Below are 12,351 nucleotides of genomic sequence, written 5' to 3' on the forward strand. Positions count from 1 at the left end.
GTTGTGTTCTTTGTTCACAGGTGTTGGTGCCCGTCAGAGGGAAAGATAATGTAACACAACGATCCAGCTTCATACCGTCACTCTGGAGGTGGAAAGGAGAGCTACTGCTGTCGGAAAGAACAGAATGAGAAAAAGACGAATGAAAGAAAGGAGGAGACATCCACTCTAAGAGAACCCACTTAGTAAAGACCAACCCCTACGGCCCCTTTCTCATCCAGACATGACCTCGATATTGGCAACAAAAGATGGAAGACTTCACATTGTTTTATGAAATGAAATCCGTTACTGAGTGGACCCAGTAGGCCGATGGCTTAATGGGCAGCAGGTAGCCTAGCGGTTAGAGCATTGGGTCAGTAACCGAAAGGTCGCTGGTTTGAATACCTGAGCCGACAAGGTGAAACAAAGTCTGCCGTTGTGCCCCCTGAGCAAGGCACTTAACCCTGATTTGCTCCAGAGGCGCTGTACTACTATGACTGACCCTGTAAAACAACACATTTCACTGCACCTATCATACTACTATGGCTGACCCTGTAAAACAACACATTACACTGCACCTATCGTACTACTATGACTGACCCTGTAAAACAACACATTACACTGCACCTATCATACTACTATGGCTGACCCTGTAAAACAACACATTACACTGCACCTATCGTACTACTATGGCTGACCCTGTAAAACAACACATTGAACTGCACCTATCATACTACTATGGCTGACCCTGTAAAACAACACATTACACTGCACCTATCATACTACTATGGCTGACCCTGTAAAACAACACATTACACTGCACCTATCATACTACTATGGCTGAGACTGTAAAACAACACATTACACTGCACCTATCATACTACTATGGCTGACCCTGTAAAACAACACATTACACTGCACCTATCATACTACTATGACTGACCCTGTAAAACAACACATTACACTGCACCTATCATACTACTATGACTGACCCTGTAAAACAACACATTTCACTGCACCTATCATACTACTATGGCTGACCCTGTAAAACAACACATTACACTGCACCTATCATACTACTATGGCTGACCCTGTAAAACAACACATTACACTGCACCTATCATACTACTATGGCTGAGACTGTAAAACAACACATTACACTGCACCTATCATACTACTATGACTGACCCTGTAAAACAACACATTACACTGCACCTATCATACTACTATGGCTGAGACTGTAAAACAACACATTACACTGCACCTATCATACTACTATGACTGACCCTGTAAAACAACACATTACACTGCACCTATCATACTACTATGACTGACCCTGTAAAACAACACATTTCACTGCACCTATCATACTACTATGGCTGACCCTGTAAAACAACACATTACACTGCACCTATCGTACTACTATGGCTGACCCTGTAAAACAACACATTACACTGCACCTATCATACTACTATGGCTGACCCTGTAAAACAACACATTACACTGCACCTATCATACTACTATGGCTGACCCTGTAAAACAACACATTACACTGCACCTATCATACTAATATGGCTGACCCTGTAAAACAACACATTACACTGCACCTATCATACTACTGTGGCTGACCCTGTAAAACAACACCTATCATACTACTATGGCTGAGACTGTAAAACAACACATTACACTGCACCTATCATACTACTATGGCTGACCCTGTAAAACAACACATTACACTGCACCTATCATACTACTATGGCTGAGACTGTAAAACAACACATTACACTGCACCTATCATACTACTATGACTGACCCTGTAAAACAACATATTACACTGCACCTATCATACTACTATGACTGACCCTGTAAAACAACACATTACACTGCACCTATCATACTACTATGGCTGACCCTGTAAAACAACACATTACACTGCACCTATCATACTACTATGACTGACCCTGTAAAACAACACATTTCACTGCACCTATCATACTACTATGACTGACCCTGTAAAACAACACATTACACTGCACCTATCATACTACTATGACTGACCCTGTAAAACAACACATTTCACTGCACCGATCATACTACTATGACTGACCCTGTAAAACAACACATTACACTGCACCTATCATACTACTATGGCTGACCCTGTAAAACAACACATTACACTGCACCTATCATACTACTATGGCTGACCCTGTAAAACAACACATTACACTGCACCTATCGTACTACTATGGCTGACCCTGTAAAAGAACACATTTCACTGCACCGATCATACTACTATGGCTGACCCTGTAAAACAACACATTACACTGCACCTATCATACTACTATGGCTGACCCTGTAAAACAACACATTACACTGCACCTATCATAGTACTGTGGCTGACCCTGTAAAACAACACCTATCATACTACTATGGCTGAGACTGTAAAACAACACATTACACTACACCTATCATACTACTATGGCTGACCCTGTAAAACAACACATTACACTGCACCTATCATACTACTATGGCTGAGACTGTAAAACAACACATTACACTGCACCTATCATACTACTATGACTGACCCTGTAAAACAACACATTACACTGCACCTATCATACTACTATGGCTGAGACTGTAAAACAACACATTACACGGCACCTATCATACTACTATGACTGACCCTGTAAAACAACACATTACACTGCACCTATCATACTACTATGACTGACCCTGTAAAACAACACATTACACTGCACCTATCATACTACTATGACTGACCCTGTAAAACAACACATTACACTGCACCTATCATACGACTATGACTGACCCTGTAAAACAACACATTACACTGCACCTATCATACTACTATGGCTGACCCTGTAAAACAACACATTACACTGCACCTATCATACTACTATGGCTGACCCTGTAAAACAACACATTACACTGCACCTATCATACTACTATGGCTGACCCTGTAAAACAACACATTACACTGCACCTATCGTACTACTATGGCTGACCCTGTAAAACAACACATTACACTGCACCTATCGTACTACTATGGCTGACCCTGTAAAAGAACACATTACACTACACCTATCGTACTACTATGGCTGACCCTGTAAAACAACACATTACACTGCACCTATCGTACTACTATGGCTGACCCTGTAAAAGAACACATTACACTGCACCTATCATACTACTATGGCTGACCCTGTAAAACAACACATTACACTGCACCTATCATACTACTATGACTGACCCTGTAAAACAACACATTACACTGCACCTATCATACTACTATGGCTGACCCTGTAAAACAACACATTACACTGCACCTATCGTACTACTATGGCTGACCCTGTAAAACAACACATTACACTGCACCTATCGTACTACTATGGCTGACCCTGTAAAAGAACACATTACACTACACCTATCGTACTACTATGGCTGACCCTGTAAAACAACACATTACACTGCACCTATCGTACTACTATGGCTGACCCTGTAAAAGAACACATTACACTACACCTATCGTACTACTATGGCTGACCCTGTAAAACAACACATTACACTGCACCTATCGTACTACTATGGCTGACCCTGTAAAAGAACACATTACACTGCACCTATCATACTACTATGGCTGACCCTGTAAAACAACACATTACACTGCACCTATCATACTACTATGACTGACCCTGTAAAACAACACATTACACTGCACCTATCGTACTACTATGGCTGACCCTGTAAAACAACACATTACACTGCACCTATCGTACTACTATGGCTGACCCTGTAAAACAACACATTACACTGCACCTATCGTACTACTATGGCTGACCCTGTAAAATAACACATTACACTACACCTATCGTACTACTATGGCTGACCCTGTAAAACAACACATTACACTGCACCTATCGTACTACTATGGCTGACCCTGTAAAAGAACACATTACACTGCACCTATCATACTACTATGGCTGACCCTGTAAAACAACACATTACACTGCACCTATCATACTACTATGACTGACCCTGTAAAACAACACATTACACTGCACCTATCATACTACTATGGCTGACCCTGTAAAAGAACACATTACACTGCACCTATCATACTACTATGGCTGACCCTGTAAAACAACACATTACACTGCACCTATCATACTACTATGGCTGACCCTGTAAAACAACACATTACACTGCACCTATCATACTACTATGACTGACCCTGTAAAACAACACATTACACTGCACCTATCATACTACTATGACTGACCCTATAAAACAGCACATTACACTGCACCTATCATACTACTATGGCTGACCCTGTAAAACAACACATTACACTGCACCTATCATACTACTATGGCTGACCCTGTAAAACAACACATTACACTGCACCTATCATACTACTATGACTGACCCTGTAAAACAACACATTACACTGCACCTATCATACTACTATGACTGACCCTATAAAACAGCACATTACACTGCACCTATCATACTACTATGGCTGACCCTGTAAAACAACACATTACACTGCACCTATCATACTACTATGGCTGAGACTGTAAAACAACACATTACACTGCACCTATCATACTACTATGACTGACCCTGTAAAACAACACATTACACTGCACCTATCATACTACTATGACTGACCCTGTAAAACAACACATTTCACTGCACCTATCATACTACTATGGCTGACCCTGTAAAACAACACATTACACTGCACCTATCATACTACTATGGCTGACCCTGTAAAACAACACATTACACTGCACCTATCATACTACTATAGCTGACCCTGTAAAACAACACATTACACTGCACCTATCATACTACTATGGCTGAGACTGTAAAACAACACATTACACTGCACCTATCATACTACTATGGCTGAGACTGTAAAACAACACATTACACTGCACCTATCATACTACTATGGCTGAGACTGTAAAACAACACATTACACTGCACCTATCATACTACTATGACTGACCCTGTAAAACAACACATTACACTGCACCTATCATACTACTATGACTGACCCTGTAAAACAACACATTACACTGCACCTATCATACTACTATGGCTGACCCTGTAAAACAACACATTACACTGCACCTATCATACTACTATGACTGACCCTGTAAAACAACACATTTCACTGCACCTATCATACTACTATGGCTTAGACTGTAAAACAACACATTACACTGCACCTATCATACTACTATGACTGACCCTGTAAAACAACACATTTCACTGCACCTATCATACTACTATGACTGACCCTGTAAAACAACACATTTCACTGCACCTATCATACTACTATGGCTGAGACTGTAAAACAACACATTACACTGCACCTATCATACTACTATGACTGACCCTGTAAAACAGCACATTTCACTGCACCTATCATACTACTATGACTGACCCTATAAAACAACACATTTCACTACACCTATCATACTACTATGACTGACCCTGTAAAACAACACATTACACTGCACCTATCATACTACTATGACTGACCCTGTAAAACAACACATTACACTGCACCTATCATACTACTATGGCTGAGACTGTAAAACAACACATTACACTGCACCTATCATACTACTATGACTGACCCTGTAAAACAACACATTACACTGCACCTATCATACTACTATGACTGACCCTGTAAAACAACACATTTCACTGCACCTATCATACTACTATGGCTGACCCTGTAAAACAACACATTACACTGCACCTATCATACTACTATGGCTGACCCTGTAAAACAACACATTACACTGCACCTATCATACTACTATGGCTGACCCTGTAAAACAACACATTACACTGCACCTATCATACTACTATGGCTGACCCTGTAAAACAACACATTACACTGCACCTATCATACTACTATGGCTGACCCTGTAAAACAACACATTACACTGCACCTATCATACTACTATGGCTGACCCTGTAAAACAACACATTACACTGCACCTATCATACTACTATGGCTGACCCTGTAAAACAACACATTACACTGCACCTATCATACTACTATGGCTGACCCTGTAAAACAACACATTACACTGCACCTATCATACTACTATGACTGACCCTGAAAAACAACACATTACACTGCACCTATCATACTACTATGACTGACCCTGTAAAACAACACATTTCACTGCACCTATCATACTACTATGGCTGAGACTGTAAAACAACACATTACACTGCACCTATCGTACTACTATGGCTGACCCTGTAAAACAACACATTACACTGCACCTATCATACTACTATGGCTGACCCTGTAAAACAACACATTACACTGCACCTATCGTACTACTATGGCTGACCCTGTAAAAGAACACATTACACTACACCTATCGTACTACTATGGCTGACCCTGTAAAACAACACATTACACTGCACCTATCGTACTACTATGGCTGACCCTGTAAAAGAACACATTACACTACACCTATCGTACTACTATGGCTGACCCTGTAAAACAACACATTACACTGCACCTATCGTACTACTATGGCTGACCCTGTAAAAGAACACATTACACTGCACCTATCGTACTACTATGGCTGACCCTGTAAAACAACACATTACACTGCACCTATCATACTACTATGACTGACCCTGTAAAACAACACATTACACTGCACCTATCATACTACTATGGCTGACCCTGTAAAACAACACATTACACTGCACCTATCGTACTACTATGGCTGACCCTGTAAAACAACACATTACACTGCACCTATCGTACTACTATGGCTGACCCTGTAAAAGAACACATTACACTACACCTATCGTACTACTATGGCTGACCCTGTAAAACAACACATTACACTGCACCTATCGTACTACTATGGCTGACCCTGTAAAAGAACACATTACACTGCACCTATCATACTACTATGGCTGACCCTGTAAAACAACACATTACACTGCACCTATCATACTACTATGACTGACCCTGTAAAACAACACATTACACTGCACCTATCATACTACTATGGCTGACCCTGTAAAAGAACACATTACACTGCACCTATCATACTACTATGGCTGACCCTGTAAAACAACACATTACACTGCACCTATCATACTACTATGGCTGACCCTGTAAAACAACACATTACACTGCACCTATCATACTACTATGACTGACCCTGTAAAACAACACATTACACTGCACCTATCATACTACTATGACTGACCCTATAAAACAGCACATTACACTGCACCTATCATACTACTATGGCTGACCCTGTAAAACAACACATTACACTGCACCTATCATACTACTATGGCTGAGACTGTAAAACAACACATTACACTGCACCTATCATACTACTATGACTGACCCTGTAAAACAACACATTACACTGCACCTATCATACTACTATGACTGACCCTGTAAAACAACACATTTCACTGCACCTATCATACTACTATGGCTGACCCTGTAAAACAACACATTACACTGCACCTATCATACTACTATGGCTGACCCTGTAAAACAACACATTACACTGCACCTATCATACTACTATGGCTGACCCTGTAAAACAACACATTACACTGCACCTATCATACTACTATGACTGACCCTGTAAAACAACACATTACACTGCACCTATCATACTACTATGGCTGACCCTGTAAAACAACACATTACACTGCACCTATCGTACTACTATGGCTGACCCTGTAAAACAACACATTACACTGCACCTATCGTACTACTATGGCTGACCCTGTAAAAGAACACATTACACTACACCTATCGTACTACTATGGCTGACCCTGTAAAACAACACATTACACTGCACCTATCGTACTACTATGGCTGACCCTGTAAAAGAACACATTACACTGCACCTATCATACTACTATGGCTGACCCTGTAAAACAACACATTACACTGCACCTATCATACTACTATGACTGACCCTGTAAAACAACACATTACACTGCACCTATCATACTACTATGGCTGACCCTGTAAAAGAACACATTACACTGCACCTATCATACTACTATGGCTGACCCTGTAAAACAACACATTACACTGCACCTATCATACTACTATGGCTGACCCTGTAAAACAACACATTACACTGCACCTATCATACTACTATGACTGACCCTGTAAAACAACACATTACACTGCACCTATCATACTACTATGACTGACCCTATAAAACAGCACATTACACTGCACCTATCATACTACTATGGCTGACCCTGTAAAACAACACATTACACTGCACCTATCATACTACTATGGCTGAGACTGTAAAACAACACATTACACTGCACCTATCATACTACTATGACTGACCCTGTAAAACAACACATTACACTGCACCTATCATACTACTATGACTGACCCTGTAAAACAACACATTTCACTGCACCTATCATACTACTATGGCTGACCCTGTAAAACAACACATTACACTGCACCTATCATACTACTATGGCTGACCCTGTAAAACAACACATTACACTGCACCTATCATACTACTATGGCTGACCCTGTAAAACAACACATTACACTGCACCTATCATACTACTATGGCTGACCCTGTAAAACAACACATTACACTGCACCTATCATACTACTATGGCTGAGACTGTAAAACAACACATTACACTGCACCTATCATACTACTATGACTGAGACTGTAAAACAACACATTACACTGCACCTATCATACTACTATGACTGACCCTGTAAAACAACACATTTCACTTCACCTATCATACTACTATGACTGACCCTGTAAAACAACACATTTCACTGCACCTATCGTACTACTATGGCTGAGACTGTAAAACAACACATTACACTGCACCTATCGTACTACTATGGCTGACCCTGTAAAACAACACATTACACTGCACCTATCATACTACTATGGCTGACCCTGTAAAACAACACATTACACTGCACCTATCGTACTACTATGGCTGACCCTGTAAAACAACACATTACACTGCACCTATCGTACTACTATGGCTGACCCTGTAAAACAACACATTACACTGCACCTATCGTACTACTATGGCTGACCCTGTAAAACAACACATTACACTGCACCTATCGTACTACTATGGCTGACCCTGTAAAACAACACATTACACTGCACCTATCGTACTACTATGGCTGACCCTGTAAAACAACACATTACACTGCACCTATCATACTACTATGGCTGAGACTGTAAAACAACACATTACACTGCACCTATCATACTACTATGACTGACCCTGTAAAACAACACATTACACTGCACCTATCATACTACTATGACTGACCCTGTAAAACAACACATTACACTGCACCTATCATACTACTATGGCTGACCCTGTAAAACAACACATTACACTGCACCTATCATACTACTATGACTGACCCTGTAAAACAACACATTTCACTGCACCTATCATACTACTATGACTGAGACTGTAAAACAACACATTACACTGCACCTATCATACTACTATGACTGACCCTGTAAAACAACACATTTCACTGCACCTATCATACTACTATGACTGACCCTGTAAAACAACACATTTCACTGCACCTATCATACTACTATGGCTGAGACTGTAAAACAACACATTACACTGCACCTATCGTACTACTATGGCTGACCCTGTAAAACAACACATTACACTGCACCTATCATACTACTATGGCTGACCCTGTAAAACAACACATTACACTGCACCTATCATACTACTATGGCTGACCCTGTAAAACAACACATTACACTGCACCTATCGTACTACTATGGCTGACCCTGTAAAACAACACATTACACTGCACCTATCATACTACTATGGCTGACCCTGTAAAACAACACATTACACTGCACCTATCGTACTACTATGGCTGACCCTGTAAAACAACACATTACACTGCACCTATCATACTACTATGGCTGACCCTGTAAAACAACACATTACACTGCACCTATCATACTACTATGGCTGACCCTGTAAAACAACACATTACACTGCACCTATCATACTACTATGGCTGAGACTGTAAAACAACACATTACACTGCACCTATCATACTACTATGACTGACCCTGTAAAACAACACATTACACTGCACCTATCATACTACTATGGCTGACCCTGTAAAACAACACATTACACTGCACCTATCATACTACTATGACTGACCCTGTAAAACAACACATTTCACTGCACCTATCATACTACTATGACTGAGACTGTAAAACAACACATTACACTGCACCTATCATACTACTATGGCTGACCCTGTAAAACAACACATTTCACTGCACCTATCATACTACTATGACTGACCCTGTAAAACAACACATTTCACTGCACCTATCATACTACTATGGCTGAGACTGTAAAACAACACATTACACTGCACCTATCATACTACTATGACTGACCCTGTAAAACAACACATTTCACTGCACCTATCATACTACTATGACTGACCCTATAAAACAACACATTTCACTACACCTATCATACTACTATGACTGACCCTGTAAAACAACACATTACACTGCACCTATCATACTACTATGACTGACCCTGTAAAACAACACATTACACTGCACCTATCATACTACTATGGCTGACCCTGTAAAACAACACATTGCACTACACCTATCATACTACTATGGCTGACCCTGTAAAACAACACATTGCACTACACCTACCGGGTGTGTGACAATAAAACATATTACCAAGTCACATGAGGAAAGTTTTGTTTGTGAAAAAGAACATGAGATTCTGTCCCACCATTCAAAGCCCTACCATAGAAAAACACAAATTAACCCAGCATATCCCAAACTCAGTCCTGGGAACCTCAAGGGGTGCACGTTTTGGTTTTTGCCCTAGCATTTGACCCAACTGATTAAAATAATTAACAAATCATCAAGCTTTGAAAATTTGAATCAGCTGTGTAGTGCTAGGGCAAAAACCAAAACGTGCACCCCTTGAGGTCCCCAGAACCGAGTTTGGGAAACGGTGAACTAACTCATGACCACACATAACAGCTAGGCTACAGCATTGGATTGTTCAGACGTCTGATCAAACAGAGGAAACTCACCTCTGGACCACATGTACCTGACCTGTGGATTCCTTCTTGACTTGTGTTCCACTCTTTGCTCTTCATTGGACTCATCATTGTAAGACTGTTTACAGTGGGTGAGCATGGGCCATGAGAACTGTCTGGCTTGCTGAGCCACGTTACTGGACTCTGTGGTGGAAAGGTTAGCGGTACCCGGCAACCTTTGGATGTCCCTACCCAAAACCTTAACCTTTACCCTTACCTTAACCGTTTTAAATCTAATCTTCAACGGGGTGACATCAGAGTTGGGACGTCCCAAGGATCCCTTTTCCACACTGGAAGACAACGGCTGAACAGAGAATGATGCTCCACCGCTGTCACCACATTAAATGTGACTAAGTTGAAGGTAAAGAAGAAATCTTGTTGCTGTAATGAATGACTGTTGTGATAGAATCAGGGAGGTAGAGATCAGAGCCATGTAGGACCAGAGGTCTAGAGCAGGCTGCCAATCACAGTGTCCTCAGCAACCCAGGAGAAAACCACGCTGAAGAACAATGTATTAAGTAGAAGAATAGGCCTATTAACAAATACAAATAGCTGTTCTACGTGTTGGAATATTATCTCGTCTCGACTATGATATTTACAATCGATGCAGTATGTTAAAGTTATTGATTCACTTCAGATGTGTGTGCCATACAATGTATACCGACAGTATTGTAGTGTATTGCCATTTTACTATGGGAAGAAGTGTTTCCATAAAATGTGGCTCAGTGTCTTGAATTGTATTATCTGGGATTATAACCTTAGAATCCATCTGCAACTTTATCACTAGTAGAAATGTGTCGTTAACAGAAAGTCATTCTTGCTCTCTGTCCAGCACATTTTATCAATGAATGAAAATACAATTTCTTGAAGGTCAAAATGTGGATGTTATGGCCATTTTAAAGGAATAGAAGTGTTTGAAAAGATCAGTAGCCTCCAGAGCCCATGTAAACTCAAGTCACGTAGCTTTCCACTGCCACACAAACAGGGCTGCAACACAACTTTCTAACTAGTATGTCAGCAGTCTACTGCCAGCAGCATAGCTTCCTGCATCCCACTGCTGGCTTGCTCCTGAACCAAAGCAGGGTTGGTCCCGGTTGGAAGACCAGATGCTGCTGGAAGTAGTGTTGGAGGGCCAGTAGGAGGCACTCTTTCATCTGGTCTAAGGAGATCCAGGGCAG

The 12,351-nt window shown here is 40.9% G+C and overlaps 1 protein-coding gene across 1 annotated transcript in view; it reads left to right on the forward strand.

The window, feature by feature from the left end:
* The window catches only part of LOC106576354 (LHFPL tetraspan subfamily member 3 protein-like), a 42,310-nt gene extending 31,504 nt beyond the window's left edge, over positions 1 to 10,806 (forward strand). Inside the window, exon 4 of the mRNA XM_014153476.3 lies at positions 21 to 10,806. The gene's annotated coding sequence lies outside the window, so the exon portion shown is untranslated. The remainder of the gene's footprint in view (positions 1 to 20) is intronic.
* The last annotated feature ends 1,545 nt before the right edge of the window (positions 10,807 to 12,351 follow it).

Source organism: Salmo salar, chromosome 17 (assembly GCF_965601325.2).
Source record: "Salmo salar chromosome 17, fSalSal1, whole genome shotgun sequence".
Lineage (NCBI taxonomy): Eukaryota > Metazoa > Chordata > Actinopteri > Salmoniformes > Salmonidae > Salmo > Salmo salar.